The sequence below is a fragment of the Ictidomys tridecemlineatus genome, chromosome 5 (assembly GCF_052094955.1).
Source record: "Ictidomys tridecemlineatus isolate mIctTri1 chromosome 5, mIctTri1.hap1, whole genome shotgun sequence".
NCBI lineage: Eukaryota > Metazoa > Chordata > Mammalia > Rodentia > Sciuridae > Ictidomys > Ictidomys tridecemlineatus.
Genome location: NC_135481.1, coordinates 113,021,028 through 113,041,235, shown reverse-complemented (window position 1 = coordinate 113,041,235; position 20,208 = coordinate 113,021,028). Strand labels below are relative to the sequence as shown.

General features: G+C 53.2%; 1 protein-coding gene across 3 annotated transcripts in view; it reads left to right on the top strand.

Moving 5' to 3' along the window:
• The window catches only part of Itpk1 (inositol-tetrakisphosphate 1-kinase), a 133,736-nt gene that overhangs the window by 27,739 nt on the left and 85,789 nt on the right, over positions 1-20,208 (top strand). The window lies entirely within an intron of this gene.

The following is a 20,208-nucleotide window of genomic DNA, read 5'->3' as shown; positions in this document are numbered from 1 at the left end:
GGTTATGACTCATGAGGGTGGGAAGGGGGGCATTTTTGTCTATGTAAACACAGATACCTTCAGACCTGCCGTGAATGGCAGGCACGACATTGCAGCCACAGGCACACCTGGCACCTTGTGGCATGGAGACCCATGGTCATTGGCCCCTGCAGAGAGGGCCAGCCAGTCCAGAAACCAGATCAGGGCTGATGAGGAGCTGGGCCCCCTGTAGGAAGCTTCCAGAAAGCTTGCTGGGGAGCTCTCAGAGGCTGCGTGGTTGGCTTCAGGAGCCCACTGGGAATGACTGCCCCATTCCTGGCAGATTCAGCACTTCAAGCCCAAAGGGGCAGCACAGAAGCCCTGGAGCATCCTCTGCTCAGGGTCAGACTGGGCACTGGTAGCTCCTGCAATATTGTCCACAGCTCTGGCGAAGGGTGCTGCATGCCCCTCCTGACTTCCTGCTGGTGGTATGAGGGTTGATTGGTCATCAGAGAGCTGAGGTTTGCTTTGGGGTAGAGAGAGAGTTTCTGGAAGCCTCTGGTCAGCCGTCTCCTGTTCATGAAGGCTCATCTTGGCTTTGTAGAGTTGCATGACTGACAACTGAACTGAATTGTGGACTTTGATTTCCCTGTCCATTTCAGGAATGGCCAAGAGGTGTGCCTCCGGGCCTTCTCTGCTGCCTGGGGGTTCTCAGTGTGCATGGGTGAGGATGGGGGATGGTGGATAATGCCTGCCACAGACACAGGTGTGTGCAAAGGAGGTGGGTGTGGACCATTTCTAATCCAGGATGCTGGAGAGGCTTTAGCCCTTTCTGAAGGCTAACTTGAAAACCCTTTGCAGATGTATACCCATCAAGGAACTCTTGGTGCTACTTGGTGCTCGATGTGCAAGGGACAGTTCTGGGTTTGCCTTAGCACTGATAAGGGCCCAGGAGGAGGGTCACTGCTGGGAGTGGTTCCTGGAGGAAGTGAGGGCCTGTGCTTACCAGCAGACTCCCTTCTTGACAGAGGAAGAGAGGCGTTCCTCCTCCAGACCCTTCCATTCACATGATCCCATTCACATGCACAGGGTGTGAAACACAACCAGGGGCCACAGGAGGTTTCCCGGGCCTCCTAGGAGGCTGTGCCGAACCTTTCCTGCTTAGTCATGGGTGGGACAGGAGACTGGAGTCACTGCTTCAGAATGTGCTAGGCGGGCAGAGGAGGGGCTCTGAAGTCTTTCAAGATGTGTCTGTTCTTCCTTTGATGATGACTCGGGGAAGGAAGTGGTGACTAGGGACCAGAATGAGGCCAAACTGGACGTTTTCCACTCTGGCATCTAAAAATAAAACCCACAGTAAAGCCTCTCCCTCACCTCCTCTTGGCACCCCTGGGTGTTTTAAATTTTAAGACATTGGGAAAGGCTTTGCAAAATTTGCAAGCCACATCACCTGGCTGGTTTTACAAAATTAGGCTTCTGTGTATCCAGTCTCTGGCTCTGGGCCCTGGTTAAGGTGGTAGTGAGGGTGAGGGTGACCTTGCACCAGCCACCTCCACATCGGCTGTGTCAGGTCCACTTTCCCAGTCTGGAGAGGCACCCAGTGATGGTGCGTCCTCTGTAGAGATGAGGAAACTGAGGCTCAGGACAAAGTGACCTCTTGGGGTGTTCAGCTGGTTGGTGGCAGCGTTGGGCTTGGTGTGGGCCTGTTGTCTGCTGGGCAGGCGGTCTCCCGAGCATGGTAGTGGGCTGCTCCACTTACTAACTGCTTGCCTGCCTGGCGTTCCTGCCTTTGGCTACATATAAAAGGATGCTGAGGCTGGGTCAGGACCCAAGGCTGAAAACCCTGGCAAGGTCCTGCAGTGTTTGTCCAGGTCATGGAATCATTCCTCTTCCTGCCATTCATCAGTGTTCAGTACTTATGGGAACTTCAGTATACCAGGCATCGAAGCCATTTACTCTGAAGGAACTTTGTGTATAATCCTTCCCAGGTGGAGGTACTATTTACGCATGTTCACCTCCTCAGGTGCTGGTCCCATAGCTGTGTGCTGGGAAAAGAGCTTATAAACTCCTTTCCTGTCACCCCTGCTACCCCTTCCACATTGTTCCTCCTCCTTTTTCTAGGGATAGTGTTATAGTGGTGTGGAATAAGACCACCCAGGTTTAGGTCTCTGGCTGTGTGACTTGGGACCAGTTGCTTAAGGACTCTGTGTGTCAGTCTGCTCAGCTATAAAGGGGGATAATTCTACTGTCTGTGCCCAGGATTGGTGTGAGGACTCAGTTATTTTGGGTAACAGAGTTGGCACTGGACCTGGCTCTAAGAAACTGGTGATCTGCAGAGCCACGTGTTCTTGCTTCCTTAGGCAGGCCTGAACCCAGGGGTGGACTGCAGGACAGGAAGCCCGCCAGTCATCGTTATAACCCTGGGCCAGGGAGGTGGTCCCTGTTCCTTGTTTGCAACAGAATTGGAAGAGGAACTGCGCAAGTTGTCAGCCGATAGCACGTCAAGAGTGATCTTGGAGGTCTGGGGTGCACGTGGTAGTGTAGTGCTTGCCTAGCACACAGGGCCCCCGGGGCCAGCTAGTCCCCAGCATGGAAAACAAAGATTTGTGATGAGAGATTACTGTAATTCTTGGCATATGATTCTACAGGAATCCAAAGAATTTGCTATGACAGATCTCTTTCCTTTTTTTTTTTTGAGTAAGTGGTTTTAACACATATCCATGAAAGCTGAAAAATGAAGATAGAATTGATAAGCCTGTCTCGTTCCAGCAGTAGATGATACTCATCTGTGGATACAGGAAATGACTTTAAAGGTCCCATTCACCGCCTCAAAGTTGTGTTTCCAGTAAAGTTGTACTTTCTGTGATTCTCATTTGTATAATTTTAAATGTTTCTGTCATGTTTTTCAGTTGTGTCCTAATATTAATTATAATGAGAAGAAACATTTTGACACTGAAGAGCTTTATGGTCACATGAGAAATGAAGAAAAGAAACATTATCTATACATGTGTATGTTTTGGCTCAGTTGTGGAATAATCAGAACAGGGCTTCCCAGCATGTGCTGTGATTGCATAAACATCCCAATGGAAAGTGGGCTGGGAATTAGAGTCCAGGAAGAAAAAGGAACGTGGTGGGATTTCCAGGTGTCAAGGAGAGCTTGGTTATATAATTTTGAGATGGATGATGGTGGATCTCAGACCACTAAGGTATTTAGATTCCATTGGATCCATTTAAAAGAGAAATAGTAACAGTTTTAGTTTAAAATGTTAATATTTACAGTATGTTGGAAATTACATCCTCTGCAAGTATTTAAACTTATGATGAGAAATATTAGATGTCAACTGTAAATTGTACAAATAGAGACATTGTTTTAGATGCTCATTTGGGGGGTTTGGTTTGAAGGCCATTTGTTTCTCAGGACTAGGTAACTCCTCTGAGAGGGACAGCAGTGGGCCTGGCTCTCAGGCCATCTAGAGACCCCTCTGGGCCTTGCCCAGCCCCATGCACCACTGAGACCCACAGGGGCCCTCTGGTTTCCCAGGCCGTGGACTCATCTGGAGGCCGCTGGCTTCCCTCAGCCAGGCCTGCTGGGCTGAGTGATGAGGATGATGAAGGGCACATGGCCCCTCCCTGCTCCTCGGAGAAGAGCTGCAGTGAGCTGGATCCAGGAGGCTGGGGAAGCAGCCCTGCTCTGTGTCTAGCATGAGGCAAGGGCTGTGGGACATGAGACATTGTGTCCTTGTCCTGTGTCCTGAAGAGCCATCTGTCACAACAGCAAGGGCTGCAAGTTTGCCTCAGTTTCCTGCTTCATAGTGATGTCCTGAGGAAGCTGGACCCATGGGCCCTGACTGCACTGTTCCAAGTACAGTCTCACCAGCTGTTGAGGTGAGAGCCCCTCATGGCCAGGAGCCAGCGGGCGGGGCAGGCTCTTCTCAAAGCAGTGGTGCAGCAGCCTCTCTGGGCCAGGCTATAGGTGCTGGCCCCGCCAGTTCCCTTGGCTCTCTGTGAAGCCTGCGGTAGTCTGTCAGTGGCTAGGTGTGGGTGAGCACATGGGCTTAGGCACAGAAGAGGGCCTGCACCCAGCCTGGTCATTCAGGAAGGCTCCCTGCAGGAAGAACCTGGGAGTGGTGATGAGCCTTGTCCCCCTGACAGAGCTGCCTGGGAGGACAGTCGAAGCCTGCAGGCCCAACCAGGTCTTGACTCACTCCCTGGGCCTTTGACCTTTAAAACAACTGGATGCTACAGTGATCGAGAGCCAGGCAGGGTATGGCTGTCACTCCCATTTCACCCAGTGAGTCTTTGTTGGAGAAAACATTCCTGGGCAGGTAGGGTCATCTGGTCTGGTGGCAGGATATGGTGGCCTGGGGCCTGCCTCAGCTTTGCAGGACTGCGGGCATTTTCCGCTCTGGCCTGATCTGTGGGGAAGCACAGAAGAGATGGTTTCTGGTCCTTGGGCTCTACTGCCCCTTTCTAGAGCAGCTCACATGGGTGGGGAAGACCCCAGAAGGAGAGCACTCCTGTCACCCTCCCTGCCTCTGGCCAGCGCCCTTGGGAGAATGTGCTATGTCCTGGCCCCACCCCAGTGTGTTTCGTGGGCTCTGTCCCCGGTTATTATAAAGGACCAGGGGAGAAGGAGATCTATTAGCATGAGAGGGCTTGGTATTTTATTTGAAAATGCAAGTGAGTGAACCGCAAATGTGAGAAGTACAGTAGCCGATTATAGATTTACTGTCTTCCTTCCAGATTCCCTGAGAATTACGAAACCCTGTCTTGGAACAGCCGCTGTTTCTCAAGCAGGCAGGGAAGTAAATAAGTTTCCCCATTTGTAGAAGGGAGAGGCTGCGGTAGGCCTTTCTGTCATGGTCTCTCCAGAGCTGTCACTTGCTTGAAATGCTACTGTTCTTGGTGTATGTATCTCCTCCTTGCATGGTGGACAGACAAGCCAGGGAGAAAAGGCAAGACTGAGAAAGGCCAGGCAGATAGTTCTCCTCCGAGAAAGGCCATGTGTCCAGGGCTGACGCAGAAGTGGGTACTGGACCTCTGGAGCTTGGGGAGCCACGGCGATGACCTCCTAAGCTCCTGAAGAGCTCAGTGGGCAGGACAGGCTCATCTGTGCTGTGGGTGGGGCCTGTGAGGGTGGGAATGGGCGCTGGGCAGTGGACTGTGGTAGGGAGGTCTTCTGGGGAAGTGATGACAGAGGTGTCCATGGATGGGTGGGTATCAGAATGGGTTGAGCTGGAGCACATCCCTGCACACTCCTAAGCTGGGATGGGGGTCTGATGGTGGCCAGTGTTTTGGCTGGTCTAGACTCTTGGGCCTGAGAGGGTTGGCAAGAGACCTGGCTGGAGGTGGTGGGAATGTCTGTCCCCGGAAGGCTGAGGGACTGTTGGATGCTGAGTCAGGGCATTGAATGGCATCTGCAGGGAAGGATGAGTGCTGGAATTGGAGGTGATGGGGGCAATCCATCTGGCGACAAGGCTGGACTGGAAGTGTCCCAGCATGGGGTAGGACCTTGACCTAGGGAGGGTGTTGAAGCCTGGCTGGAAATTCTTGTGGTAATGAGGTCTGGGAGGACAAGTGGCAGTGCTTGGTACCTGGGTGGATGTGGGTGTGAGGAGAGAGGGGACCTCCCCCAGATACCTCTTTCATTGCTGCCTAGGGTACCAGATTATGGGCTGCAGGAGGAGGAGCAGCCAGAGGAGGGCAAGGTGGTGGTGACATCTGCCTGTTCAGACAGGTGTGCTGGATGCCAGCAGCAGAGACGCGGGTTCAACAGCTGGCCTCCCCAAAGCAGATCCCGCGGGTCCCGAGGTTGCAGGGCCTGCTTCTTTCTGGGGATTGTAATGCTGAATTCTCCAGTTCAGTGTTAGAACGTGTCCTTGTCACTTAGGGAGTGTTTCCACCTGACTCCAGACTTGTTTCAGAAGCTATGCAGATGCATCATCTGATGATTCATGCCAGCTGTGCGCCTGCACCACACACTCTACAGAGTCTCCAGCGGCTGCCCTTGCTGGATTGTCTCCTGGGGGCACAGGTAGGCTGGGACTTGCCCTCCCTCTTCCTGGTGCTCTACAGCCAAGGGCAGGAGGCTTTGGGAAAACTGAGTACTTTGCCCTAATTGGAGGCCTGATGTCCTTACATCTAGAAGCAGACATGCAGCCACTTCCCCAGGTAGCAGTAGCTATATGAGGGCCACCTGAGTTGGAGTGACCCCCAGCAGACCTCAGCATCGCAGGAAAGACTGCCAAGGGGTTGGAAGGTTTCCATGTGGTGATTGAGGCTAGTAATGGATGTAGATTGTCCTGGAATGACCCTGGGAGTCCTGGGCTTGGGCTTGAGTTTCTGTTGGTCTGTTTTCTGGCTGCGTGACCTCATTTTCCTCATCTTTAAAGTGGGGATGCCACTCAGCACATGGGACTCGAGAGACCTGACAGGTCCTGAGGGAGTATTAGGTGACTTCCCTCATTCCTTGTCAGGCACGGCAGCAGAGGCGGAGGCAACGCACAGTAAGCTGTGCTGCGGAGGAGGAGGGTTGCTGCTGGAGGACTCCACACCACAGACGTACTACTACTGAGTTTCTAATTATTACAGATTTTAGTTCACTACTTTTTTTTTTAAGGTTTTTTTTTTTTAAGAAAATTTGAAGTACAGATTTTTTTTCCAAATATAGAAAATTATTTTCACACTCAGTCATTTACTTAAATCTATTTGTTAACTATGTATCTTATCTGTGAGCATGATCTCCATAGTATTTTTTTATAATACTGATACACTGGGTAGGGGAGTTATATAAATCAGTGTCAGCTTTTTATAGCTATTAAAAACACCACATTTTGGGAGACGGTGTGGGCAGTGATGGAGAGAGGCTGCCGGGAGGGTGGGTGTCGGGGTGGCTTCCCTCCTGTTGGCTTTTTTACTCCTGAGCCTTTTAGGCTTCCGTTAGGGACGTGGTGGGGGAGTCCCGGGTGCGCCACAGTGCTGCTCAGTCCTGGCGCGGCCCTTCCTGGCCTCTGACATGCTGAGCCAACAGGAGCAGATCCTTATGAAAGCAAGTTCCTGCTTTCCATATCTGGGTGACAGAGTGGCCAGGAAATCAGAACCCAGGCCACCCACACTGCTGTGCTGAGTTGGGACTCCATCTCCCTCAGCCCCCAGACCCCTGGTCAGCCTTCAAAAAAGTTCACAGTTGCCTTGGAGTGTGCCAGGCAAGCACTTGAGGTAAAACCAAAAAAAGAAGAAAAAAAAAGGTGGATGAAGGAACACGGGGAAATGGGAAGGACCTAAAGGGCCATCGTGGAAGAGCCAGAGGAAAGTTTCTGCTTTGAAAGTAGCCACCTGTCCTGGACACTCAGGGTGAAGTTGTCCAGAGGGTAGCCACCTAAGGTGGCTGTGCAGCCTCCAGCATCGTGGTCCTGTGAGCTGGTGCGCTGGACACGCCAGGGTGGGGAGTTGGGTGCGGGCTCCTGGCTCCTCACCAGGTCGGCCTGTCTGGGCTGAAGGGCACCTCTTGTGGACAGCACAGCAGCAGAAATGGGAGTCTGAGAAGCATGTTGATGAGAAGGTCCTGGGCCATGCTTCAAGCCCAGCTGGGCTCGCAACCATGAAGTCACAGGCAGAAATGCAGATGTGTGTTTCCTCAGCTGGTTGGGCAAGGGGCTGGCTGCTCCCTCGCCAGCTCAGGTGCAGTCTGGCCTGTGATACCTCTTTGCTTCCCGGCAGACCCCACCCTCTCCTCCCCAGACCTGCCGGTCAGCATGGGCTGCTGAGGCCAGAGCTTCCTAGTCTGCAGGGAGAGCAGGTTTTGTTCCATGTGTGCTCTGTGTTTGCTGGATGTGGACAGAGGACTGAGTGGTTGCTGCACCACGTGTGGCAGGCCTTGCAGGTCTGTATTTGTTCAGAGTGACTCTGGGTTATTCTTGTGCTCGGGAAGTAACGTGTACTCCTTCTTGAAATCTTGGGAGGTAAGAGGGGCCTAAAGGTGAAAATCCAGAGGTACACAGTAAAGTCATTTGTTCAGTGTTTTCCTCTAGCCTTTTCTTCCGTCTTGACATAAGCCATACTCTCACGTGTGGTGTGCATCACATTGTGCTTTTCTGTCCCTAGTTTTGTGACCTGCATCTGAGGGTAGATGAACCTTTGCTTGTGCTGTTGAATGAAGCTTCTTGTAAGTAACTGCTACAGTGCCTGCCTCCATTCTCATTGGCCCTGTGTCCCAGCACCTAGAACCATTTGTCCGCCCCAGAGCCTCATTCTAAGTTATTTCTGACTTGCTGTCACTGACAGTGCTGCCATGGGTATCTTTAGTCTTCAGTTGTTATATACCTAAACTATATCTCAGATATTCACTTTGGATAGATTTTTAGGAGCGACTTTGCTGAGTTTAAGGCACCAAGCCTTTGCAGTATGATGTTAATATGCAATATGGGGGCTTGCAGTTGTGCCTCTATGACTCCCACCCATGGTGCCTACAAGACTGGGGCTCAGGCCCAGTGTTACTGTGGTGTCCCCACATCTGACTCTGTGCTCAAAGCAGGAGGTTGGGGAGCCCAGGGCTGTGCAAGACAGTGTAAACCTTGCACATCAGGCTCTCACTTCTCTCAGGGTGGTGTGGCCCCACTCTGGCACATTGCCCTGTCACAGTGGTGACCTCCACTGAGCACACCCTGGGTGCCAGCCTAGGCCATAAGTATTTTTGCCCACATATTCATGTATTCCTTACAATGGTCTAGTTAGGTATATACTAGTGTCATCCCCATGTTAGGTAGCAGAACACTGAAACCAAGGGCGAGTAGCTTACCCAAGGTCGCATGGGCAGGAGGAGGAGGAGGAACAGGCTGCTGGGCTCTTGAGGGCTTATTTAGGATTATTTAAAAAGGTGTCTATTAGGAAAAACCATATGACATACCAGAGTCAGGAGAGCTTAGTCTAACGGTCCATGTGCCCTTCCAAAGCTCTGTGTGTCCACACACGGCCAGGATGGCTCCAGGGAGATCCTGGCTCACACTGGGTTCCAGTGAAGTCTGTCTCAGCATTCTGTCAGTTTGCCTGTGACGTTTCTGAATGTGACTCTGAAAGATAAGGACTAACCCTTGATTTTAAACCTCAGCTGGGCCACTCAGGACGGGTGGGGCTGCCAGGTGAGGGGGCTGCCTCTGGTTTGATTCCTGCCTCTGGATGTGTGGAGGGTGATGCTCAGCAGGTTTGTGCTGGGCTTTGGGCCTCTGGCATGGCTATTAGATGCATGGGTGAACTGGTCAATACCTCTTTAGGAGTGGTCATTGTGACGGTTGACATGACCACAGCAAGTATGAAGACAGCCTTACTGTGTTGAGGGGCCCTTTTGAAGAACTTGCGTGTATCAACTAATTCAATCCTCACAACGGTCCAGAGAACTACTCTTATTCTCTTTATAGATAATGTGTTTATTATCATGCCCACTTTAGATATGAGGAAACCGAGTCAGGAGTCCTCATCCTGGCCCCATGGCAAGCAGGTGGTGGTACAGCTGGCATGCCAGCCCATCATGCTGGCTCGTGGTCCATTCCTTTAAGAATTAATATATATATATATATATATATATATATATATATTTTGTTAATTCTGATTTTTGTGGTTTGCTTTCCCTTCTTTATAGTGCTAGGTTCAAACCCAGGGCCTCCTGTATGCTGGGTGAATGCTCCTGCACTGAGCTACACCACCAGCCCTTTAAAATTAATATTGTTTTTAGTTGACACATCATTATGGATGCATATGGAATCCAGTGTGAGGTTTTAATGTGTGTGTACAATGTGTGGTGATTAAATGAAGCTAATTAACTGTGTTACCTCCTTTACCTCTGATTTCACCTGGTGGGACCTTTGACATTTACCTGGTTACTTTGAAATGTGTGTCAGAGGGCAGAACTCACTCCTGCTGTCGCCCTGTGGCCCGGCAGCCCTGCCTGGTGGCCACATTCTGCCCTCACTGCCGGGGTTCAGCTTTTTTGGTGTCCACCTGTGTAGGAGATTGGTGGTGTGTGTCCCTCTGTGTCCGGCTAGTGTCCTCATCATTAGGGCTTTCAGGTCCCTCTTAACTGCCACTCTCAGCTGTGGCTTTCATGTCCCGACGCCAGTGCATCCTTGTGGTTCCTTTGCCCAGGTGTCTTGGTCTCTCTCCACTTCCTGACTGCCAAGTGCTCTTCTCGCACAGCCCCGTCTTGCCACTGAGTGGCTGCAGGCCAGTCTGCAGGGATGTGACCTGTTCCTTGGAGGGCCCCATGAGATCCTTAGCAGTTGATTCCTGTTCCAGGGACCTCAGCCAGCTCCCACCCACCGAGGCACTCTCCAGGAACCCAGTGCGGAGCCCAGGCATCCACAGGGCCTGTTCCTCCTGGTGTTCCGACTGCTGGACACTCATTGATCTGTCCAACCAGGTTCACAATCACTAGCTCTGAAGCCTTCTGGGACCCCCCTCCCCTAGGCCTGGTAAGCCCTCTGTTGTGTGGGCCCCCAAGTCTACTGTGCATCCCGCCTCCAGGCAGGCAGGTTTCATTTTATGGTGTCATTGCACACTGTGGGGGCTTTCCCTGTCCTTCTCTGTGAGCTCCTTGGGCCACAGGCCACATCTCATTCCTCTGGGGACTGTGGAAGCCTCTTTTATGTTAAAAAAAAATCTTACCAAGAAACTTTCAGAAAATAATTGAATGTTATAGAAATAGGGGAATTGGAGAAGTTCCCCAGCATCCCACTCCCCAGCGCCCCTGCTGTGAGCTTTCTCTGTACCTGCACTAACCCATTCTTTTTCCTTCTCTCTGGTTCTGTACTTAAACAACTTTTAGTGCTTTTGAAGTTGATGAACATTTAACATGACTGCTACAACTAAGGGAGCCCTTAAGACGGGATGTGGGGTAGCTGTGCATTTGTGTATGCTGAAGATTCACCATCTGCGCTCGGTAGTGGTGCCTACGGGCTGGGATAGGGATAGATCTTGGATTTATTTTTCAGCAGTAGGTTGATGTGTCACCTAGCACCTTTCAGTGGCTTGTTCCATGGTATCCATGGGGCATTGGTTCCAGGAACCCCTCTGGGTGCCAAATCCCTCAGATGCTCAGGTCCTCATGGAGCATCCTCAGTGTCTGCCTGTGATGTGCACTGTCCTCCCGTGTACGTCTCTAGAATATTTAGAGTACCTCCAACAGCATCCACATGGCAGAGAAATAAGGACGAGGGAGAAGGTTGGCACGTGATCAGTACAGGTGCAGGTTTTTCTGCCAGATGTTTTTCATCTGAGGTTGGTTGAATCAGGGATGTGGGACTGAGGTAACAGAGGCCTCAGGGAACTCATGAACTGGAGACCACTTTCTTTGTTCATATGAGGTGCTAGCTTGTTAGGTAACTTGCTATTTGACTATCCTGGAATGGGAAGAATGAGTTGCTTCCATTATTTTTATGGCTTAAGGATGTTCATAGCTTTTTGGTGTTGTATATACTTTACTTTCTACCTCTTTCCTCAAAGGAAATTGAGCTTCCTGGCAGCCAGTGTGTGTGGGGCAATGAGATTAGTTACCCTGGTGAAGAAGTGTGTTAAGTCTTCAAGAGGGAGACTAAAAACCATGGAGAGGATTGAACTTTTCTTCCTGAAAAATTGAAGAACCTTGTCAGTGTCACAGGTAAATCTTTTGTTTTTACCTGGATGAAAAAGGACAGTGGTAATGGAAGCAGAATAGTGGCCTGGCCACATCTTCCAGGAGTCTCTGTTGCAGGGGCATTGTACTTTGGGCGGGGCTTTCCTCTCCTCAGCCCCCACGTCCACTCTGCCTGGTCAGCTTCCATTCTGCAGCATCCTGTGTACCTGCAGCTCACTGTGGTGCCATCCCTCACTTGCAGGATGGCAGGATTTGCATTCATCTCCCAGGATCCAGCTGGAAATAACAGTAGCCAAAATTAACCACGTCGCGCCTCTCCCCTGCCAGAGGTGCTGGAGGCAGGCAGTGTAGGGCTAGCCACTTAGCCCTCTTCTGCTGGTGCTATGTCCCCACCCTGCGTTCAGGCTTTTTGAAGGGAGGTCACCTTGCTGTCCCTGGTGCTGGAGCTTGGGCCATCGTGCACGATCACATTCTAGGCAGGGGGAAGGCAATGAGGGAGTCGGGCACCCCAGCCCCTGGCGTCCAAGTCTTTTCTCACTTGTGGCATGTTAGCTTTCTGATGCTGTGACAAAATATCGGAGAAAATCAACTTAAAGGAGGAAAGGTTTCTTTTGGCTCATCGTTTTGGTGGTCTGAGTTCAGGGTCGTTGGCCCAGTTGCTTTTAGGCTGCCAGGAGGAAAAACATAGTGGAGGAGGCAGGCTGTCAGCTCAGGGTGGCTAGGAAGCAGAGAGTGTGCAGGCAAGGGCACTCTTGGTACAGAGCCCCTCTTCCCAAACCCACTCAGCTGGGAGTCCATGGTGGATCAACCAAGGTGGGGTTGGAGCTCTAGGGTCCAGGCACTTCCCAGTGGCCCCGCCTCTGAACAGTGCTTTTCTGGAGAGCAAGCTTTTGGGGGACATTTCAGATCTTAACCATCACAGTTGGCCTCCCTAGAAGCCCCTTGGTGCACTGCTTCTACCACGCCTGGGTCACAGTTGAGCCACCGGCAGACAGCAGGTGGGAAGCATGGTCTTCAGCATTTGCTGGTGCCACCATCACCATCGTCATTGCCCGTGGCCCATGGAAGATGGGACCTAAGTGAGGTGTGGTGTGGTTAAGTAAGGGGTGGAAGTGAGCCCCACCGAGAGGATCTCTCCTGAGAGTGGCTCTCATGAGGAAAGAGACTAGGGGTACCTGGTGTGCTGTCTCTGGTCTGCCTGAAGCAGGGCTGGCCAGGGGTGACTCCCTGCTGTGGCTGCGTGACGTCTTGGTTTGGCAGCCCCGAGCTCTTTGCCGTATTCAGGAGTGGGTGCTGTTGGCCTGCAGCACCGTCTGGAATTGGAGCAGGGTTTATCCTGCCTGGGCACATTTAGCTGATCTACTTTCTCCCTCTTTCTGGGTTTCCTTGAGCCCAACCATGCCGGGGTGAAGGGGTCCACTCTGAGGGGTGCTGACTCTGATCTATTCCCATAAATACCCAGTCCCCCTAGCCTGGTGTGCTGCTTATCATTGGCCCAAGAGGGTACCAGGGAGTCCTGGGCACAGCGATCTCATGGCTTTTCCTTGTGAGTCCAGAGCTGTAACTTAGCTCTGCCTTTCTTGCCTCCTTTTCTCACCTCCAGCCTGGAGATCTCCTCTGGGAACCAGGGCAACCTCATGGTTCCTTTCCCCAAGGCCTCGGCTGTTCTCCTGTAAGCTGCAGAGTCAGCTCTTTCAGGGACCCAGCTGCTCTGGAGCTGCGCTTCCCAGGCCTGTTTTCCAGCATCACTGTCAATCTAAGTCTTTTTCTTTTTGAGCTTTAGAGAATGGCCCTGCAGCATACCCTATAAGGAGATGGCTCGGGGTGCCCGGCCCTGCAGCTGTGTCCTAGGAACTCGGCTGGTGTGGGGCTCAGTCGGCATTATTCAATGCCATTCAGGAAGGCTGTCAGCGACCCCATGGGAATGGGGTACAAGGACTGGGTGGGGGTTTGATCAGGTGTCCTGGGTCTCTGCAAGGAGACAGCCTGGAGTCTCCTAGGCTGGGAGGAGCCCACACAAATTCCAAAATGCATTTGGTGCCTTTCAGCTGGGCTTTTATGACTCAGCCCAGGCAGTAGCAGTGGTCATGTCTATTTGTGCCTTGCCTTCTGAGGGCCAGTACGAGTGTCTGCACTTGCCAGGCGGGAGGACAGAGGCTCCCCAGTGGCACTGTCTTCACCCCATGAGCCAGCAGTAGAACTGGCCCTGGGTTCCAGGTTGTGCAGTGGCAAGGTCAGTACCCTCTTTGCCCTGAAGGCTGCCTGCTTGGTGAGGTCCGTGACTCAGCCCTAGTTTCAGCTCTGCTCCTTTGGAGCTGGGCAACCCTGAGCAGGTGACACTGCCTCTGCGAGGCCCATTGACCAGATGGTGGCAAGGTTGACTGAGATGAGGTGAGGGCAGGTAGAAGGCCTTGTGAAACTGTCAGCCCTCCTTGCTGGAGGGGGAGGTCGCTTGAGGTCAGGAGAGCTTAGCGGCTGGGTGGGGTTGTGGGCTCGGGAGACTTCCTAGCAGCTCACTGGTTTTCTTGCTCTGAGATGACTCCAGTCTTGGGAAGCCCACCCTCCTAACTGGGCAGGAGTCTGGCCTTGACTTGGTGTCTCTCCCATCTCATGTAGGTGGGGCCTGGGTGGCCTGGTGTGAAGGGGGTCTTGGGCTCACTCCCTTCTCCCTCTCTGGGCAATACTTTTGCTGCAGGCCCTGCCAGGTGGCCATGTGGTTCAGGGTGTTTTGACAAGCTCGGCAGGAACCTGGGTAGACTGGGATGCCTTTGGGTCTGAGCTAAGAGCCTAGGAGTATGGTGGGGAAGGGCCTGGCTGGGAGAGGGCCGGGGGCCACAGGGGCATACACTGACTGCACTTGGTCAAGGGCAGCACACCCTAAGCTGAGGCAGCAGGCCCTTACGGGAGCTGGCTCCCTACGCCTGGCTGTTGGCTGAATGTCCCGGCCTGGGGCTCAGGGCACACAGTTGCCTTGCTATCTGGGGCTTCAGTGTCTTCTCTTGTCCAAGGGGCACCAGGACCACATCTGTCCAGCTTACTTAGGGGAAAAGATGAAATGCCTCGAGGTCCTGAGCATGGTCAGTGAGACAGACCCTCCAGTTGGACTGCTGGGGACCTATGCTGTTTCTTGGGACAGCACAGAGCATTGTAGCCAGGCCTACTGGAACCCTGCCTCTGTCCAGCTCATTTTTTGACCCTCTGGAAGGGGATTTGAAAGAAGAGCCTCCTGTGTGGCCTGTGGGAGCAAAATGCGTTTCCTTACTACCTGGGGGTGCACGCTATTGCACGCTTTCTTTGAGCATAGGAGTGGGCTGCACGCTCATGCTGAAACCAATTTTGTTTTGATTTTTAAACCAATGTGACCCTGCTGAGATCTGTGGCTGTCCCGGTATGTCCCTGTTAGATGCATGCTCAGGTTGCTTTTCTCCATGGCTGAATGTGTTTTCTGGTGGTGACCGCAGTCACTTGGCCCTCTGGGTGGATGCTGGCTCAGGCTGTGTTGTCACTGTCACCAGAGGTATTACAGTGAGCATCCAGTCCTTGTGTTGTGGGGGCAAGTCTGTGAGGCTGCTTACTGTTCCTGCAGTTTGTTGATGTATCCCTCCTGGGGACTGGAGTCAGGCACAGAGGCTGGGTCCTTCAGACTTGGGATGCTCTGTTGTCACCTGCGTTCCCTGTCAGTATGCCTCCCTCTGGAGAGGGGTCCGTGCCCTCCCTGCTCTGTGTGGAGGTCTGTTCTACTCTCTCCAGCTCAAGTCAGTTTCCCTTCTTTGGTGACCCAGACTTTGTCCCTCCTATATTTTAGCCAGGAATCCACTGGGAATCGGGCTCTGAGATGGTTCTGGTGAAGAAACTGGAGTGGAGGAGTACTTTTGGAGTGAAGGCAGGGCTGAGGGAGCAGGGGGACTGGGGAGGGCCCAAGCCTAGCAGCCGTCGGAGCTGTCACTGTTCCTCAGGCTAACACGGGAAAGAAGTGTCACGGAGATCCGTGATGGTAGCTGGGCTGCCAGGTGGTGGTTGTGGTCATGGCGAGCTGTGACCACTGCCCAACAGGGAGAGAGAAGGAATAAATATCTCTAACCCTCTCTCTGCCACCCTCTGGTCGCCTGCCAGTGCCCATCACTGGCCCAGTGCCACTGGAAGGCCAGAGTCGCAAGTGATGCATTCCATAGAGGTCAGCCTCCCAGGCCCGGAGCAGGGCGGAGGGGATGGCGTTAGTGGGCATCGACTAGGGCCTCCTCCACCCCTGCCTGTGACCCTGTGGCCTCAGGGCTGAGCAGGAGTGCATCCTGTGGACTCTGTCGAGAGGGGACCCAGGGTCCTCGGTCCCACTGACCTCCCTATGTGGCCCTCCAGCCCATTTCCAGGCACAGGTGGTTTGTGATGGACCCTCTGAGGGAGCTGGCAGCTTGCTGGGCAGGGCCCTTTGTGGCTGAGCCCTTCATCCCTTGTGTTGCTAGGTGCTCCCCCAGGCCCTCCTCTGTCGTCTGGGGACCCTAAGATGGCCAAGTCTTCAGCCTCCTCTGTGCTGGTGGCCCCAGAGGGCTGCTTTAGAAGAGCTGAGAAGGGTGGGCCCCTGCCCCCACTCCCGCCCCTTCAGGAGCTGCGGAGGGCACCTGCTGGTGGGTGGTCCCTTCAGAGCTTTGGAGTCTCAGTTACCTGCAGCCACCAAGTGTGGTGATATTGACCACCTGTTGGGCATGTCCCTGTGTGTGCCACTCATGTGTAGGAAAGAACATTAGGCCCAGGCTGCTGTCTCTGCAGGCTTTGGGCCAGGCTGCAGGAGCCCTCGTTCCTGCTGGCTCTGCTGCTTGTGCTGTGGCCTTGTGTGGCTTGGGCCAGGCTTGCTTCCTCCTATGTAAAATGGCTGACAGCATCTCTTGGGTCAAGTCTCCCTCTCGCCCTCGGTGAGTCTGACTCTGCAGGACAGGGATGGGGAGTCTCCCGCTGCTATCTTCTTGTCCGTCTCCTTTCTTAGCCTTTCATCTTGCTGTGTTATTACTGCAGAATGGAAGGATCTGAGCCTCCCATCACCACGGGTGCCGAGTGCTTGTGTGAGTGTGTGTTGAGCTGCTCTAAGCGAGCTCTTCTGACAGTCTTTCAGCAGGACAGATTTCCAGAGGGTTTGGCCAGCTCCCACGTCCACCTCCCTTGGTTGCACTATTTTTGTGCACAGTGAACATACACGTGGCTGCCTGCGCCTGTGTGCGTGGGGGATTTGGAGTCAGGCTGACCTTGGTGGCATCCTGCGAGTGACCTTGTCTAGATGCGTGGCCTTGGGCCAGTGTGCTGCAGGCAGTTGACTGCCAGGCTTAGTGTTTGCCGCGCTCCTCATGCTTGCCCCGCTTGCCTGGTAGTGCTGGGAGGACCAGGTGGGTGCGTGTGGAGGAGGTGCAGGTGCTTTGTGTCCGTGCAGCCCCTGCGGGGTGATGCACCCCAGTACCCTGCGCCAGAGGCGTTCCTGAGAAGGCCCCTTTTTAGCCTTGCAACATCATGCTCCAAAAATGCTTGCATGCCGTTTATTTAACTTTAAGTGGGGCAGATTCTGAAATGGGTTGTTTATTGTCCAAGTTGAATTTTTAATTTCTCATAAATATCCCACAAATTGCTGTAGTACATTTATATTTATTGAATCTGTCAGGGTTGTTTATGACACTGAGGCCTGGGCTCTCCGTGTTTGTGGGCTGTTGCCATGGCGACGCCTGGGTCTGAGGCTCTGCGTCTGTGTGGAAGGTTCTGGAATGGGCTCTCTGTGTGAAGAACTAGGACTGCTACCCCAGGAGCTGGCCTTGTGTGGCTGAGCTGTGTGGGATTCTGGTCCTGTTTCGGCTTTTCCTTGCTCTGTTGCTCTGTCCCCCCGAGGGGGTGCACACTGTATCTCCTAATTCTTACCCCAGCCCTGGCTGCTCCAGTGTGGCCTGGGCCTCCAGGTGCGCTGGCCTAGCACCTGTGAGAAGAGTAGACCCTCAGGCCCTGGAGCCATCGAGCCCAGCTGCAGTTCATTTGGCACTGGGGCCTCCTGGCGTAGCCACCAGTGACAAGCCCCTCTGCCATGTTCCTCAGAAGCCTGTACCCTTGGGGTGGATGCATCAGCAGTGACTTATTACACTGGGGGCCGCCCAGTGCCACACATCCCCGAGTCCAGAGACACTCAGGTGGAGAAGCATAGTGGTGTGTGATTCTGTGCAGGGGACTGTCGTGAACGGGAAGGTCTGTGCTCTGGAGAAGACAGGCCAGAGGTCTCCCGGGGACAGGGTGCTGGTGGGAGGGAGCCTGCCTGCGCCAATGGGAGGCAGTTGTGAACGGTCGCCAGGCTGTCCACTCGCTTCCTTATCACAGGCTTTGCTTTGGTAAAATGCTTATAAAAAATAAAAGGCATGAAAGCCGTGGGAGGCGGAGGGTGTGCTGCTTGCTGTGGTATGTACCATCGGGTTCTCTGGAGCGCTGGCTCTCAAACCCCTGTGCCCGTCCTCCTGAGCTCCCCTTCAGGAAGATGCTGCCCTCCCCAGGAGTGACACGGCTCTCAGGAGAGGCTGTCTGGGGAGCCACAGTCCAAGGGCACCCTTACCCTCCAGCTGCCTGGAGCCTCCTGGTGATCACGGAGGGTGGTACCAGTTCTGCACCCCAGCCCCTGGCCCAGTGTCTGGTTTGGAGTGGGCACTTAGGTTTATGTCCTGGTGGCTTTAGCTCATCTTGGGAGCAGGTCTGTTTCTGAGCACAGAGGTACAGGGTTTCTTCTCAAGCTTTAAATCTGCCTTTGAGAGGTGCAGTGGCAGGGATGAGACCGTCTTATCTGGATGTTGCTTTCTGGCAGCCAGTGTCGGGGCTCGTCTCCACCAGGCTCTTTATGATAGCCTGGTTTGTTGTGTGTTGACCTGTGCCACGTGCCAGGCTGTGTCCCATTCAAGTCCCGCAGGACCCTACACTTATAAATGAGGACAATGAGATCAGCACAGATGAACATGGCAATGGGCTCAGATTCCCTAGGAAGGGGGACTGGCCACACTAGGCAGGGAGGGTCCCAGGCTGCCTGTACCCTTAGTGCATGATGGGAGTGTTCGGCCGTGTGGACAGGGGTGTTAGGAGCACAGTTGGATGGATTGTTGGGGTACAGGAAGTGCTGTTTTAAGTCTCTGCCCTTTCACTTCCTTCCACCTCCTCTGCCTCCGGTGGCCAGTGGGACTGCCCTCCTGGACTTTTCCCTGATGGCTCTGGCCCTGGTGGTTTTACCGACTCTGAAACCTGGTGTCCCGTCTGCCTCCTAAGCATCAGCATGGTTGCCCAGGCCACCTGGATGCAATCACCCAGGAGATTTTCTTTTTTTCATAGCAAAATTGGACAGAAGGTACCTGTAGTTCCCCCTGCCCCTGCCACACACACTTGCGAGCCTCCTCCACCGTCAGCAGCCCCCAGCAGAGCTGTCTGTTACATGTGATGAATGGGCATGGCCATATTGTCACCACCCACCAGGGGACCACAGTTTCCATTAGGGCTCACTTGTGGCGTCGTCCTGTGGGTGTCTGATGGGATCACACAGCAGTTCTGTTGCCCCAGGTATCCTCTATGCTCCCCCGTTCTTTCTTTTTCTTTTTAAATATTTCCTGGTTGTCCACGGACCTTTATTTTATTTATTTATTTTTATGTGTTGCTGAGAATCGAACCCAGTGTCTCACACTGCCAGTCAAGTGTTCCACCACTGAGCCCCAACCCCAGCTCCCATCTGTTCTTTTAAAAGTCGTTTTTAAGCAAGTACTGATAGGATGGCACGAGGTAAGTGCAGATCTCCAGGCAGGTCCCGAGCATTGGGTGTCCTGAGCTTCCAGGTGATTCCGACTGACATGTAGCCAGAGGCAGAGTGGCTAGATTGGAGCGCTGGCACACTTCAGTGTGTACAGAACCCCTGGGAGTGTGTTGGCAAGCAGGTAGTGGACCCCACTCCTGGTTTCTGGGCCCGTAGATGTGAGAGGCTGAGAATTTTCATCCCTCTCCGGTTTCCCAGTGATGTAGATGTTGTTGGTCTGAGTGCCTCCATTTGAGAACCACGGGTTTTAAACTGTGATGGTGAAAGAAGTGATGGGGCCTGATGTCCTCCCACAGAATGCCACCAGAGTGCTTTCCACTCCTCTGGGGTGCCTGGAAGGTTATCCTGACCCCTTTCCCAGCTTGCACTGGGAACTGAACCTGGCCGCGGGAGGTGCAGGGCTGTTTTCTACCTCCCCAGGCCCCAGCAGCCTGGTTGGGAGAAGCCATACCATATCATATTGAAAGCCGTGTTCCAGGAGGCCAGGTCAGTCTCGGGGGTGAACTTCCAGCCCACTGACGCTCTCTCAGACCATCTCTGACCTCACTAGGGTCCCTTTGGCCTTTCCACCAGGACAACTGCAGGCTAGCCAGGCCTCCCTGGAGGGCGTGTCAGCCCTGGCCGCCATCAAGTCCTGGATCTTGTACAGAGCCCAGTATCCAGATATCCTGTTCCCCAGGCTCAGGCTGCCCCGGATGCCTGGCATCTGTCATGAAAGACCTTGAGTGGAAGCTGAGCCCGATGTGCTTGGCCTCCTGGGAGCCCTGCAATAAAATCAATGTAAATATAGCTAACATTTGGGAGTGGTTATAAAGCACTTGAAAAA